General features: G+C 34.9%; 1 non-coding gene across 1 annotated transcript; it reads left to right on the top strand.

Annotated features, from left to right (window-relative positions):
• The first annotated feature begins 345 nt into the window (after positions 1 to 345).
• LOC112423856 (U6 spliceosomal RNA) lies at positions 346 to 449 on the top strand. The gene has a single exon (XR_003014425.2). It is a non-coding gene; the product is annotated as a U6 spliceosomal RNA (small nuclear RNA).
• The last annotated feature ends 17001 nt before the right edge of the window (positions 450 to 17450 follow it).

The following is a 17450-nucleotide window of genomic DNA, read 5'->3' as shown; positions in this document are numbered from 1 at the left end:
AACATTCTATATATACTGGGGAGAAAATAGTTTTAAGCAACCTTGATATGAGTTTTAGAAAACAAAGACATCAGGCAATGGAAATAACTGTTAAAATGTTAATAATTACTGCCTTTCATTAAACTTATGCATCTGCACTACATATTAATTATCTGACAACAATTAAAATGTCACTTTCCAGAGAATCAGAATTTCAGATATAAAAGCCCACGTAATCCAGGCTCTCGGTCCAAATTGCACAAATGTAATAACCAATGCCGGTTATTCAAAGTAGGCCCATGGTAGTGCTTCTGTATTATTACTAAAGAGATAAGATAGTTGCTCATCCAAAATGTTCCTAAAGTAGTGCTTGCTTTGGCACCACATGTACTAAAATTGGAATGATACACAGAAGATTAGTATAACCCCTGTGCAAAATGTTCCTAAAATCTATAATACACCTGATTTTCCCAGTAAAAGTCACCACTTCAGATCAAGGTGCAAACACTCATATTTAAATGTGTTTTTTTGCCTTAAGTGATTTTGTCAGATTGCCCTTAAATTCTTTAGCAAGGCTCATAAAAAGCAGCCATAGATATAAGATTTAGAAGGACTAAAGAAAGCCTAAGACTATAGGCTCCTATCGAGCCTACAAGTAAGGATTTGGACCTGTATTAATATTCTGTTGCTGCTATAACAAATTACCACTTAATTACCTCTTAATTAAGAGGCTTAAAATACATTTATTATCTTATATTTCTATAGGCCAAAAGTCTGAGTATGACTGGGTTCTCTGCTTAGGGTCTTCCAATTCCAAAGTCCAGTTATCAAGCAGCCTGGCTTTTTGTCTGGATGCACTGGGGGACAACCTCTTTCCAGACTCAAACAAGTTGTTTTGTGAAAATCAGTTTTGAGCAGCTGTAGGACTGGAGTCCCCGTTTCTTTCTGGTTGTCCTCATGTTGTAGAGACCACCTATAATCCCCAGCTTTTGAACTATTGGGGTTTGAGTCTCCTCCATCTCAGAGGCAAAAGATGTATAGAATCTTAATCTGCTTCTTCCTGCTTTGAATCAATTTCTTTTCCTTCCTCTTCTGCCACTCTCTTCTGTTCTTAAAGGACTCGAGTGATTAAATTGGGCCTGCCCAGATAATCCATAAAAACCTCCCTCTTTTAAAGTCAATTGATCAGTAGTCTTGCTTACATCTTTGAAGTCCCTTCTCAGAGGTAGATAGGCTAATATTTGAATAACTAAAGATAAGAACCTTGAAGTATCATCTTTAGATTACTGCCTGCCATAGAATCCCAGAAGCATATCTATTGCACTGGGTGAAAACTAGGGAAAGGAAAACCAGCTTTACCAGAATTATTTATGGAAGCAGCCATTAATCCAAAACTACTTTTTAAAGAATTTTGGACATTTTTTGTAGTTTTTTTTTTTCAATGTGAGATTTGTTTTATAATTTAAACTTCACCATTACAGAAAATTTGAAAAAATAGAATAAAAATACAAAAACGTCACTGATGGTCTCAACATTCAAAGGTAATAACCTTGACATTTAATGTGCTTCTTTTCACACACTTAGAAAGTTTGGTGTGCCTGCTTCATAATTTTGTATGCCTAAGCAAAATTGTAATCACATTTCTTTGAATTTCTAAATGGTAGAAAACTATCTCTGGGAGAGTTGTTCCCTGGAGAATTTTTGGGAATTCCAAATCGGATGTTTATACCTATCATTAGTGATAATAATTAATTGGCTTTCCTGTTGAAAGCTGCATACATGGGTAGAGGAGAAAGCAACTCAATCTTCCTAAAGGTTTAATCAAATGGCCAGTTCAAACAGACGTGGTGCAGTAAGATGGTGATTTCTTCAAATCTTGTGATGCAAGTCAGTGATATGTTTGTTATTATGAAAGTTCTATTCAGCTCTTTAATCTCTAAATGTCCAAAGTCTTGAATTGTTAATTTGGAGTTTTCACTGTCAACTGGAATATGATTCCAAATAACTTTATGAAGCATACAAAGGCATTTAATTTGACTCTTAATATAAGTAAAAGTAGTTTATTATTGCCTTCACATTTAAAATACATCTTAGCTGGATATAAAACTTATTGCATTACAAAGTTTTCTGTCAAAACTCTAAACAATCTATCCAACTTTGGCATTTGTTATAAAGAAGACTGAATTCAGGATAATTTGTGTTCTTCTGGAGATAAACAGAATTTTCTACCTGGATGCATATAAAAGTTTGCTTTAATGTATCATTAAAATTGAAAATGGTTCAAGCATTTTCTAAATATAGGTATCTTTTTATGCTTTTTTTCTTGCAACAACAGTATTTTTATCTATATCCCGAATTTTACAATAAATCACAAATCAGTTTTATGTTACTACTTCTGATTATTTTGGTATTATCTTCACTGACACTGACACTGACAACCGACAGATTAAATCTTTACTTTCCAGCTCCATAGGTGTTGTATTCCCTGTCACTGTTTTCATCTTTTTTCACCTTGTACATTGTGGGAGAGTGACTCTGAAGGAGTGACTCAGATATTCCACAACATTGATCCAATTTCTCAGTGTCAATTCAGCTGTTGCACTTTCACTTTCCCTGAAAACAGTTTCTGTTTCATAGAATCTATTTCTTATTAAAGATGTCAAGCAGGGTTCTATAATTTCCTTCCAGTTCTTAGAGGAAATGATTTTCAGAATTTCTGAATCTTTAAGATGTTCTCTTATCATTGTTTCACAACACTAATTCATAATCCCAGGTTGTCGGTATGCATCTCCTAGAAAGGTGAGAGCTATATCCAGTCTGTATTTGCCAAAAGGCAGTGTATAAGAATATCTTGGATCCTGTTATCTGTTCATTCCAATGCCAATCAACTCTCTTCAATGGCAAACTGAAAACATAATTGAGGCTCTAGATTTTAAAACAGATTTGCTTTGTTAACAATACTTTTCTAGCAGGCAGCTCTTTCAGAAGAGCTTGTCTCCTACCTCTAGCTTAATGTTTCTCTGATTAGGTATAAAAACCTAAACTTGAGTCCCTAACTACAGTTAGCATGGTCTAATGAGAATTCAGAAAGACTTAGTTTTGAATTTCCACTCAATTACTTTCTAGTTTTATAGCTTTGAACAAATTTCCCAATCTCATTGAATTAGTTTTACAATCACCTACTTCTCAAGATGGTCATGTGAATTATATGAAATGGCACATGTAAAGCTCATGACACTGCCTAGACCACATAGAAGAAAATAAGCTTAGCTATTATTACATTCAGTAGTGATGAGTCACCATCAGTTACTCTTTCTTTGTGTCTAGGTTCTCCTCCTTAATGTGGCAGATTTCAGGTAAATATAAAAATCAAATTTATTCTGATGGATGTAATGGGGAGGGGCTAAAGTCAGTATGTTGCCTCGGTAAGTGTCATACTCCCAGGACAGAGACAGTTAATTGCCTTTCCTGTGGATATAGATCATGAATTTAGGAACCAAAAGGCAGAATGTGTCTCCTAACAGATTGCAAACATAAGGCTGTTTAAACTCTGACTTTTATTTTTCAATCCCATTTCCTCAGGCTCTTTGGCTGTAGTAAATCCCTCAAGGGTATCATAATACATTAACAGTCATCTCTTATTGTTAGTGTGAATTTGTAATATGTGTATACCCATTCCTTAATAAGTATATTTGTGGACAGCTGTTCTACTTCACAGGGCTGTTGTAGGTGCCATTTTGGAACAAAAAGCTATATTTTAATGAAATTTTCTTATTTAAAAATTATTGATGTCATATTGCTGCATTTCCAGTGGGGTCTTTTACAGATGGTAGTTATGAGATAAATTAGTCAAACTAATCCAATACTGGATAGGAACAAAAATGAACAATTTATTTACTCTATTACTACATAAAACCTATAGTATGCTACTGTGCATTATCAATCTCAGAAGGAGGTATAGCATATAACACTTCTCATGTTAGTTGGACCACAAAAACAGTTTGAGAGGTGAGTGAGTAGCTGCAGTGAGCACTCTGAGTTCTGCTGAGAAACCTTCGCACCCCCTTGTTGGACACTGCGCTCCATCTTCCAGCTTCTGCTCGTTTTTCTGCTAAAACTTCTCAGCTGAAAATGACTTCTGGGGATCTCTCTGAAGCACTAGAACTATCTTTTCAGTTGGAAGAGCTAGAAATGCATGGCAATTTACATCCCCATTCAATCCCACTTCTACCCACTCCCAACTGTTGACCCACAGCCAATGACTGGTGTCAGGGTACAAAAGCCCAGCCCTTTTGCTGAGAAAACTCTCAGCCATAATCTAGACCTCCTAATGGATCAGGGTGAGTGTAGGACATCTCTTGAAGTTATTAATACAACCTTCCCTGGAGACCGCCTTCCCTGCTCTACTTCCCTACATTTGCACCTCCCAGCAGTTTCTTCTTAATAAGTCACTTGTTCCTAAATCCTTGCCTCGGGATCTCTTTCTGGGAGAACACAGTCTAAAGCAGTATAATATTTTGGACCTTTCACTTCAGAAAAATAATTGGAAATACTGTTGTACAGCATGATAATTGCCTTCAGGACACCCAAAAGTAGGTTTTAGAATCTGTGCTTCAACAGCAGCTCAAGTAATTTGATGCAATTTCACGTTTAAGAACAAAGTAACAAGAAGTATATATTAATTAATATTAAACATGCATTTATAAAGAAAGCATTTCACAATTGCTAATTGGTTTCAGCCTCTATTATTGCTTTCTTCAGACACATTTCTGTGCTTTCTTTTGAAGCCTTTTACCCTTTTTTTTTTTCTCAATTATTTTAAGCAATCACTTCAGGAAAGTTTCACTACCAAGAGTAAAATTTATATTAACCTATTTGAATTTCAAATAATAGTCTATTAGAGCTGGGTGAGACCTTAATGATCATATATTTTAACCCTGTCATTTCAAAGATGAGGAAACTTAAATTTAGAGAAGAAAAGTTATGGCCCAAGGTCACACAGAGCCATCCCTTGTCTTTTGAATGTTAGTCAGATATTTAATCTTTACACAAGGGTGCCTTTCTAATTTTACAGATAATGAGTGAGCTGGAATGCATTACATTTCTGGACTCTTCATTTTAGCTACAATTCTATTCACAAAAATGTGATCATTGCTTTACATAGAACTCTTATTTAACATTCTAAGCTCCACAAATTGAAAATTGATTTTTCTGTTTATCTTCAAAGGAAGAAAGAAAATATTTAAAAATTCATATATGCAGCAAAATGCAGTGAAAATTACTAACGCTTGCCATGATTGCATTTAAAAATGTTTAGCTATTGTAATAAACAATATTAGCCCCAAAACAGAAAGGAAACTCTTCTTTGTTCAAAAAACACAGTTTAAACATGGAGAAGGAATAATTAAAACTTCTCTATTGCTTGTGTAAAAATTTTGGTGCAAACAAAGATAGTTTTGAGAGGGAAAGAGGGTGCTATTAGTAAGTATGCTGCATCTGTCCCAGCATATTGGGACGTGTGGTCCTTCTTTTCCTAACCATACAAATTGTGCCTCCTCCACAAAGAGTTCCTCATTGATCTTACAAACAAGCTCTTTTTCTCATATGACCATTTGTCCTAGACATTTCTCTTTCCTTTCTGGTAAGTTATTCCCCCTCTCCCACTCACCCCCTTTCTCCCCCATCCGCACCACACACGCACACATTCAGTCCATTTTGTATCCTCTACACTGGCTAGACTAGGGCATTGCTCATCATTGATGCCTTAGAAAATAAGGTTTCCATTTGATTACTTAAGATTCAATCATATACAAGCTACTAGACTTAACCTGAAAATAACACAATTGCATCCAGTTAAGCCAAACTCAGTCCTCTTTCTGTATTTTGTTTCCAAATATAGAGATAATTAAGATGCTGCTAAGAAGTGGCAACAGTCATTTGCTACACACATACGAAAGGGCTGCCAAAAAAACTTCTTAAAAAACAAAATACGGGCCAAGCGCGGTGGCTTACGCCTGTAATCCCAGCACTTTGGGAGGCTGAGGTGGGCGGATCACGAGGTCAGAAGATCAAGACCATCCTGGCTAACACGGTGAAACTCCATCTCTACTAAAAATGCAAAAAATTAGCCAGGCTTGGTGGCACAAGCCTGTAATCCCAACTACTCCGGAGGCTGAGGCAGAAGATGGCGTGAATCCAGGAGGCGGAGCTTGCAGTGAGCAGGGATCAGGCCACTGCACTCCAGCCTGGGTGACAGAGCAAGACTCTGTCTCAAAATATATATGTGTGTGTGTGTGTGTGTGTGTGTGTGTGTGTGTTTGGCTTAGTTATTTCTTACATTTTAGATTTTGTGTTAAAGAATTCAGAAGCATTATAGGTGTTTAGTGAAAAGTCAGATCATTCACTAGTCTCCTATTCCTTTTTTGCAACTCAAGCTAATTCTAATAGCTAATGATTCTTCTAATTACATTATAAGCTCTGTGAATATTGATCTCAATGCAAATAATGGGAAAAATTTAATGAATAGAAGCAAAATAAAAAGATATTGTAAAATCTCTTCTTTTAATACCCTTGCATGTAGTATAATTCTTTTTGATACTTACGGTAATCGGCATCTGTCTCACTTGTTCTACTATAATAAGACTGATTAAAACATCAGTCCATAGAAATTAAAGCAATATGCAATTATTGCACTGAGGCATCCATATTACAATACCATTTTACACTCTTCCTCATGGAGTTTGAGTGAGTTTCAACTGTTACATCAGCCACTTTAGGAATCAATTTCTGTTCCACAGACTTCAAAAAATTATCTAATTTAGGTTTTAAATTTATCTATATTTCCAAATACCAGCATCATTATTTGGAATCCCTTGGCCTTGTAAGTACTTGTTCCATGTTCAAGAAAAGAGAAAATGGCTCTAGGGTGTTAAAAATTCAATAACCAGAATCAATTTTGCTAACTATCCTTGTCCATAATTAGCCTAATTTGATAATTTGTAAAGCCTACCACACATAATTCTTTAGCAAGCAATTTTGCAAATATTTGCAATGAGAAAGGACATATAGGATATTTAATAAGTATTGAGCAGGTTTTTAAAGGCTTTTTCATGTATTATATCATTTTATCTTCAAAATAACTCTTAAAAGCAGGAATTATCGCTTGCTACAGAGATAAGAAAACCTAGCTGATACAGGTTAAGGTACTTGTTCAATGTCTACAAGGCCACAAAATGGCAGACCTATGCTTTGAACACAGATTATTTTCTAACTACAATCCCATGCTTTCAAATATAACAAAGGCCTGTGAACTCTAGTCATAACTGAAGCACATTTTGAAATTGCTTGTATCTCATTTCCTTGTTTTTAACAATATTAATTTTATTATCAGTTAACTCTTGATGTGAAAACATGTGTTACACTAATTGGGGGTAGCTAAAAAAATAACCTTGAAAATTCAAGCCTATGTGATTTGGGGTAAGTCAATGTCACTATCTATTATCTTCATCTTTAAAAAAGAATCCACTTATCTGCTTCTCAGAGTTTCGAAGACTAAGTGATAAAGTACCTGGTACAGGATTTTCTTTCCTATAAAATAATGTTCACATGTAAGATATTCATTGTTGTTATAAGACTAGATTGAAAATTTACCGCAAATTCTTAGCTAGGAAATTTTGTTTGCACAAAGTAGCAATAAAGCGAGTGTTTACAAATCAGCCAATGTTTTATATTGTTATGTTCTGCATGTCAAATTTCATAACTCCAAATCTGCACATGAAATCCTAAATTCCTAAAAGGAGCAAAGGTATCAGAATTTTTTTTAAAGTCTCAAAAATTATTTTTGTCTAAATACTTTCTATATGCTGATTGTATTTCTTTATAATAGGGCAGACTTGTCAGCACGAGTAGCTCACTGAAGGTCATACATGCTAGGTTACAACATCAACGTACAGCTTCTATCAACTGTGAACATGTGTAGGACTAGGTGTTATTACTCAACAATTTTGTGAGAAATGGGACATTATTAATTGAAAAATATCCATTTGTGAACATTGATTTTAAACTTGGCAGAGAATAAACCATTTATTTCCCACTCCCTTCTTCCTCTGTAGAACCTAAGAATTTGCATTTTGCAAAGCATCTAAGATGGATGAGCCAGAAAAATTAATCACTTTGTATAGAGGGCAAGACTCAGAGAAGCAGAGGGGATATTATTTTTGCACATTGCAGTGCAAATAGGCTCCATCCTAACAATGACAACTTCAAGTGTAGGGAGAAAGGATGGTGGTCAGTTGCCATGAAAATGTATTAAGTATATTTCTGCTCTTCTGGGACAACAGGCACAGGAAAATGCCATTTTTATACTACTGGTAAAATAATTTTTGTCTACATGTATAGCACTTTTCCTATTATATGATGTGCAAGACCAAAGGCAAATCATGTCCCATGCTCATCCCCATTCTGAAATATTTTGCACACCCACATCAGTACTTCTGTATGTTTTCAAAAACATTCTGTAGCCATGATTGTATTTAAAATATTAGTGTGGTTACTTTGCAACTTAACTATAAATTGCTTAAAGTTATGAAATTGCTTTCCATTCATAGCAACTAAAACCATTTTCAACATGCTAGGAAAAAAGTGGGTATCTAGTTGGTGTTCTGTAGATACTTCTTTGCTTGCACACTGGTTTTCATCCTATGACCCTTTACCCATTTCTATTTCTTGTGATCTCTGAGCCACAGGAAACTGATTTATATGAGCTGCATCACTCAGGCCCTCTTGCCATATAGCTTTCCACAGGGTTCAGCCAATGCTAGGTGCCAGAGAAGAGCAGAAGGCCGAGAAATGGAGACATCAAAATATTTCTTTCTACCCAACCCCACCCCCAGATTTCCCTGTGGTATCTCCCTTGCTGAGAACCTGGTAGACTCTGTGTTCCTTTATAGAAACAGCTCCTATTGAGCAGTCCCTCCTCTGAGGCTTCAGCCATTGCCCCTTCTGCCTTAGAGTAGCAGTGGTTTCCCTGTCGTTCCTTTCCCATTCTCACTGCTTATTAAATGGCCCCATTCGTTAAATTCTTTTAGTCAATCTCTTTTGTGTGAGTTCACTATTTCTTGGAACTCTGATACAGCTTGTGAACATATATTTAGGTGCCAAATCCTTTTGAATGTGATATATGGTGGTGTCTTTCTAACTAATTTAATAAATTATTTTTTAATACTTTTAAATTTTTCCATAGGTTATTGAAGTACACACGGGATGTGTTTCTGTTTGTTTGTGTTGTCTATGATTTCTTTTGTTTTGTTGTCTATGATTTCTTTCAGCAGTGGTTTTTAGTTTTCCTTGTAGCCGTCTTTTGCCCTCTTGGTTAGATATATCCGTAAGTATTTTATTATTTATTTTATTTATTTATTTATTTATTTGAGATGGAGTTTCACTCTTGTTGCCCAGGCTGGAGTGCAATTGCGCAATGTCGGCTCACTGCAACCTCCGCCTCCTAAGTTCAAGCGATTCTCTTGCTTCAGCCTCCCTAGTAGCTGGGATTACAGGTGCCTGCCACCACACCCAGCTATTTTTTTGCATTTTTTAGTAGAGATGGGGTTTCATCATCTTGGCCAGGCTGGTGTCAAGCTCCTGACCTCAGGCGATCCACCTGCCTCAGCCTCCCAAAGTGCTGGGATTACGAGAGTGAGCCACCGTGCCCAGCCAGTATTTTATTTTTTTCTCTACAGCTATTGTAGAAGGGGTGGAGTTCTTGATTTGATTCTCTGTTTGGTTGCTGTTGGTGTATAGTGGAGCTACTGATTTGTGTACATTAATCATGTGGGCGAGCTGGGCTTGAGAACTTGCTCCAGGCTACCTGCCACCCAGCTTTGAAAGAAAAGGGTTTTGGTTTTCTCGCCTGTGGAGTCTGCACACCCGATTCACGCCCTCCCCTGAGTTCATGCCTGCCCCCGAGTTCTGGCGAGGAGGCTTCTCGCCCAGTTCAAATTGGTACAAAGTCCAGCTGGAGGCTTCCTTCTCTCTCTCTGTTGATTTCCCCCCAGCCTCTGACTACCCTGCCCAAAGATCCCTGTGGTGCCTGGCAGGAATGGCCTGCTTAGGGACCCAGCAAGCTCCCAGGGCCTTTCCAGCTCCTTGCTCTACCCCTGCATTTTGCTTGGCTCTCTAAATTGACTCAGCTCCAGGTAAGATTGGAAACTTCTCCCGCAAAGTAGACCTTCAGTTTTCCCACTGGTGGTGCATGTTCTGGTAAGGCGGGTCTCCTGTTCCCACTTCCGCAGTTTGGGCACTCACAGTATTTGGGGTGTCTCCCTGGTCATGCAGGAGCAGTCGGCTTCCTTCAGAGGGTCTGTGAGTCCTCTTGGGATGCCTGGTTTGTTCTTGCAGTTGTTCTGGAGCTAAAATTCACAATGTGAGCCTCCACACACTGCTCTGTCTGTCTAAGTCAGAGCTGCAATCTAGTCCTGCCTCCCGTCCACAATGATGAGTATACTCTCAATAAATTATTTTTAAAGGAAAAAGAAAATATTCTTGTGTATCCCCCACTATCACTTAAACATATTCAAACATCAAATAAGCTATAAAAAACTTAAAAATACAACAAAATGATTTATTAAACAAAATTGGTAGTTTTATACCAACCAATTAAAAATTCAAATTAATAACATTTGCTATGACAAATGTTTTGCAGAAATTAAAAAGCTACTTCAAATATGATGCCACAAATACACTTATGAACTTTATGCAAATTTATGGTCTTTTCTCCTTTGAGAATTTTATGTGAAAGACATCACTACCTATGCAAGACATCAGGTGGAAAACGTTGGTACCATCTTGAATTATTCTCATTCACCCTCCCCAGAATTCAATTGCTCCACTTCTAATTTTAATGCCACAATAACATTGCAAGTTACCATTATTTGTATACTGTATTATTATATCAATGTAATGTTTCATCTAATATTGTCCCATTCCAAACTATTCTCCAATTTGAATCCTGTGTCATTGTTATTGCATGCAAACCTATATGTCATGTCACCTCTTTTCGAGACCACTGATGGTCATTTATTACTTCTTTGATAAAGTCAACACCCTTTGCATAGCGGTCTCATATGATCTGACCCTCCTTTGGAATTCCACTACAACAATAAGAACCAACATCTTACACTCAGTGTTCCAGTCATTCTACATATCTTAACATTACTCCCCAGGCAATTCTTTGTTGTGTGGGCTTCCACACTTGAAGTTATCTCCCTAACACATGTTTTCCATTGCTCTTTTTTTGGCTGGCATACTACTCCAATTCATCTTAAGAGTCTCATTCTCTAGGACTCCTTCTCTTAATCTTACTTGGATCTGGTTTAAAAGATCCCACCCTTCTCTCTCACACACTGTTAAAATGTTCAGTTCACACATCTGTATGCCTTCTCTTAGGCTCTCTCTAGACAGAAAATATATCTATCTTGTTGACAGGTTTATTTCCAGCCTTTGGCATGTTTTGGGGATATTTGTAATTGTTACTTAACAAATGAATCAATATACAATAAAGGAAACATTGCATTTGGACATACAGCCACATTTTTTACAGTGATTTTTGGTTTTTTAATTTAAGATTTCTCCATTTTTATCTCAACATATTTGAATTTGAAATGATAAAGGCTCAGTACCCATTTCAAAGTTCCTATTTGTATCTTCAGATACTATATGGAAAAGAAACTTTGGATATTTTCATTCTCTTAAAATTCCAGATAGTGATAGGGTCTTTAAAAAGCCTTTAAAAAAATCTAAAAATTGGACAAAAAAAAAATAGGCAAATCGAAAGAAATATTCTCTTACCAATTACCTTTAAAAGACACATCCTGGTGTCTTGTATATTACTAACTAGTAAAATAACATTTTACTTGTGATTTTATAATCTGTGTAAAGCTACAGATAACTATAAATAAAATAAATTTAATTTCATTCTATATAAAATTTCAAAATGGTGGCTAAAATAACACTAATCTTAAATTTTCCACAAAACAGAAATAAAAAATGGTCATACAGTGAAATATTTGTTGTATTAAATTATATTATTGAAGAGGTAATTTCTATACATAAGAATTTCTAAATATTTTAATGAGATGCATTCAATATGATGCTAACTCAAATTACAAATAATGTGTACAGTGTACCTACATTTTTTATTGAAAACATGATAAACTGATTTGAAAATAAGTTTATATGCAATTATAGAATGATATGCAAAACAATCTTAATAGATGCATCTTTAGATGACAAGATAGCAAATATCCTTTTTTCTGTGTTATCAATAATTCCTAGTTTTGCAGAATAATTATGAATTATTTTTAAATAAAATCTTAAAATATTTTAAATTAGGAAAAGAGTTGCTTCTATGTCACTACAAATCTATATACTTCTTGAATGAAAGCAAAACCATTAACATAATGAATAGTTGAAAAGTGCAAGCAAAATCATTATTGTTAAAATCAGTTTGATTACTATAAATCAAGAGAAAATAGAAAACGTTATCTAACACATATTATTTAAAATACAGTGTATCTGCTCTTTTTCTTTTTTATAGCACCACAAAAGGCAAATTCACTGTCATCTTGAACACTAATTAAGTCTATTTTAACCATCCTGATATTATTAATGCATGAACAGATTACTATAAATGCAAATATAGATACTTTAGATTTTCTGCTAAGTAAATATGCTGTTCTTCCTACATATAAAATGATATTTGCTTTTATTTGTTTCAAATTGTATATGGACAGGGAGTATTATCTTCTCTAAAGAAAATCTATTCTTACTTATTTTTTAGTTAGGCTTTCACATACCTTTGGGAGTGACTACCGTAGAAGAAAATTTATTATTGTTGTTATCATTATTATTGATTATTAATTAAAGCCATATATTTGCCAAGCTTTCCTACTCTCATCATTGATCTTACACAGTAAATTATGTCTATGAAGCAATATTTTATGTAACTATGTCTAATATGCAGTTATGATGACATATGGGTTTGCCAACTTCTTTTATTTTATAATTATATTAAGTACATAAAAATATGAACCTGACTTCTTCATTAAATTGATTTGTAGATAATTTCTAAATTGATACTAACTTGTAAAACCCGAATAAAACATCCTGGACTTAAAATTAAGTGCTTAGCATTGAAAATAATGATCTATTTTTGCTAAAATCTCAATATTTATATCATATTGGACATTGACTGGCTATTAAAATTCAATCCCAAGATTATTTTAATTATTAATACTATGAATAAAATTGAAAACAAAGGAATTTATTCTACATTTATAGATTATGCAAAAACAACTGAAGGCTAATGCTAAATTATTAAATACTAAATAAATCCTCCCAGAAATAACAATATATAATGACACCCAAGTTCATAAGATTCCTGGGAATAACAGAATATTCCATCTTCAAAAATTTCTCAAATTATATCTAGTTTTCAACTCTAAATTTGCAATAAAACAGAAATCTTTTAAAGACTGACACTAAAAATTATTTAGATCCTATGGAGCAAAGCTGACAGGAATATATAGGACTCCACAAACTGAGCCTGTAATACTGCTGTCTCTCTCTTTTTTTATATATACTTTAAGCTCTAGGGTACATGTGCACAACGTGCAAGTTTGTACGTATGTATACATGTGCCATGTTCGTGTGCTGTACCCACGTCTGGACCTGAATGTTTAGAATGTGATTCATGCATTAAGCAGATATTTTATCACCTTCTTAGAAATCACTGTAATTCCATCTTTGTAACATGCACACATAGGAAACACATGAGAATCGTGTATGCCATTTTTTCTTTTTCCCTAGTCCTACATAAATTTACTACTATGATTTTAAAGTACAATTCCAGCAGCATTAAGATAAACTTGGAAATGTGAAAAGGTTGTATTGGCAATTTAATAATTTAGGGACAGATTTATAATTTGATAATCACAAGTCCCCGGACATACAAATATGCACTAATTGTTGACTCTGGTCATTTTCCCTTATTGTTGCATGTGGTAGCAGGCAAAGCTTGGAGCTCTAGTGGACTGCTTGTGGTGCTAAAGACACCAATCTAAAATTTAAAAACAGTGGAGTTTATTAGAAATTGAAAACATAAATAGCCTCCCCTGGTTGCTCCTTATACTTTTCGGCCTTTTCATTGTCATCCCTAAGGTCTACCGAGAAGCCTACGCTCTCAGCAGGCACAATACTGTACATCGTTGAATCAGAGAATTTGTTAATATCTTTATAGTGAAAATATTTAAGCTCTATATTTGATTAGACTGCAGACAGAGTATCATCAAGAAGAAATAGCACACCCCAGAGAACCAAACATTTGTCTCATTTGGCCTATTATCACCTAGTAGCCAGAAAAATGATGCTGCTGGACTCCACATATGGAAAATGCCACAGTTTTAGCTTTTCCCTCTAGATATTTTACTCAGTTGTTTTACCTTTGATTCACATTTAATGCAGTCAATTTATTATTTTCTCCAAGATCTTTGAGCTAAATGAAATCAGGATATTTTGAAAATACCGAGAAATTGATTATTCATAATTATACCTGACATAATAAAAGAAATGAGCACAGTGGCCAAAGTTCTGAGACACTATGGTTCTTAATAAGTCCAATTTATACATAGAAAGTCAGAGACATGAAGAAAGAATATGGTAATACACAGAACAATAGTATAACTCCAAAGCAAAAGAGTGATTCCCCCATGCGTATTTGCAGCAGTAGAGAACATTGTTCAAATAAGAGAACAAACAAATATTTCATAAAAAAGCAGATGAGATTGATACCAAAAGGAAAGATGGATGGAAAGAAAGAGTAACCAAGTATTTGTTCTTTAAAATAGCAATATTCAACATAAATCAAACTTGCCTTAATAATTTATATAACTAGGCAAATGCTATAGAAAGACCATAAAGGCTAAACCCCAATCCCCTAGGTTTTAGACATGTCTAGATTTAGGTAGAAGACAGATGGAGGCTGGGCTTCCAGAGGTCCACTGAAATGTAAACAGATATTGATTACCAGGTCTCATCACTTTAAATGAATTTTCTTTTACTACCACCCATAACAATAACAGCAGGGAGCTGGCCCTAATATTACCCAACCTACTGGACTTATGACACTGGAATCTGACCTAGGAAGCGGCAATCAGGGTCCCTTTTGGAACTTTTTAATTTGGATTGACAGAGCATGTAAGCAGTGAGATCATGTTCATTTTCTTCTTTGTGCTTTGTGGGACAGAGCAAATCATACTACAGGAAGAAAATTATGAAGCAGGTGCACAGAACAGAACATGGATTAAGTGTCCAGGATCCTGATTGTTTTCCAGCATTAGGAATCCTTCCAGTGGCCTGACTGCATTCTTGTAAGGGAGAAAATATTTTCCTACTTTGTAACATTAGTGCCTGAAATAAAAATCACTTCCGTAACTATTACAATTTTTATATGTCTATTAACTTCTAGTTAGTCTTGTCCATATAGAGCCATACCATTGTCAGAGTGTGTCATGGTAGATTTTTACTTTTATTAGTAGTCTTATTTTTGGTGATTTGCCTTGGTGAGAAGTGGCTTAGTAAAGAATATGATATATGCTACCATGTCAACTAAATGGTGCTCAGCACATTTCTAAGTAAACCTTGGTTTGAGGGAGTGATGTAATAGTGATTTACATATTTCCTTTTTGAAAAAAAAAAGTTTCTTGAATTTTGAAAGCTTTTAAACTAAGAATATATCACATAAACAATCAAAGAAAAATAACACAAAGTAAGTTATCACAGTCCTATCCCTTCAAATGAAGAAATGGACTTTATTCAGTAAGTACTGGAAATTCTGAAAAAGAAAAAAGCTCACTTTAGTCAACATATCTGTGAAATTTAGGTGTTAGAATTCTTTAGTAAATAGCATAATATATACTTATAACACCATAAACTGTTATACATAAACTGCCAGAGAGGAAGAACAAAAAGATGAAAATCAAAACTGTGGTAGGACAAATAATGACCACCAAAGAAAGGTGTCTAATATCTAATCACTGGAACCTATAATGTTACTTTATGTGGCAAAATGGAACTTTGAAGATGTGGTAAAGTTAAGGCTTTTGAGACTAATTAATTATCCTGGATTATCAGGGTGGGTCCTAAATGCAACTACATGGGTACTTATAAGGGAGGCAGAGGAAAATTTGAAACAGACAGAAGAGGAGAAAGCAATATGAGCATGAAGGAAAGATCAGAGTGATGCAAATGCAAGCCACAAAAAGCTGGAAGAGGCAAGGCATTAATTTTTTCCTAGATCCTCTGTAGGGAGCACAGCCCTGTACACACTGATTTTATCCTAGTAAAACTGATCTGGTTTTCTAACTTCCAGAACTGTCAGAGAGTAGATTTCTGTTGTTTGGTTGTTTTAAGCCTTCTAGTTTGTGGTAATTTGTACCAGCAGGTCTAGGAAACAAATGCAATAACCAAATATAACCAATCATGAATGATGTTCTTTTCTGAGAGTTACTGAGCAACTGTTATGAACTGGGTGTTATGTTATTCCCAGGGCTACAATATTGTACCAAATATAAACCACTCCTTTCCTGCCAGAACTGGCAGTGCAATGAAAATCAGTTAATGACATTAGGGAAGAAGCCTACACCTTATTTACGCGAAACATGGACCGCATCATTCAACAGTAGCCAGGAGGGCTCAAAGCCTTCAGATTTTTCTGCTGCATGATTGCTTGTGCCATTCCCTAGGTCTGAAATGCTTGACCTGGCTTACTGATAATAGTATAGCAACGGGTATTTTTTGGTTGCTTACTTTGCCATGGGCTTTTTGCATGCATTATGTTCTAATTCTAACCCAAACCTTCAACCTAGATACTATATTATCCCTATTTTACAGATGACAAACTATTTACATTTACTTAATTTAAGCAGATATCTCTGTGTTTATTGATATTCAAATTATTACCATTAGAAAACCCCACAGACTGCAATTAGAATACAAATACAATGTAAACAAACATAAAATAGTTATTAAAATTCTAGAAATATTATGGTTCTACTTCCATAAAAAATATCAAATCTGCTTTCAAGACTTTGATAGATTCAGTCATCAAAGTGGTGAGTCTAATATGAAGTTACAGAATAGCCATCGGTATTTGTGTTGGTTCAATGGGAAAATAGCTTTGTTGTAATAAATTATTATTGGACAATTTCAGGATAATTACTAAATAATTATTCTGGTAATAAGCAAATATAAGGCTGAAAATTAGAGTTCATTATTAGTCTTCAGAATCATAACCTAAATTATTTGGGTTTAGTATGGCACGTTAAGGCAATAATACAAAGGTTTATTTTTTCTTAATATAATTTCTAAGGAACAAAATACTATTTAATTGTGTATCATAATGTGATGTATTCTACATGCTC

This window comes from Macaca nemestrina, chromosome 5 (genome assembly GCF_043159975.1).
Source record: "Macaca nemestrina isolate mMacNem1 chromosome 5, mMacNem.hap1, whole genome shotgun sequence".
NCBI lineage: Eukaryota > Metazoa > Chordata > Mammalia > Primates > Cercopithecidae > Macaca > Macaca nemestrina.
This window is presented reverse-complemented; position numbering and strand designations above follow the sequence as displayed.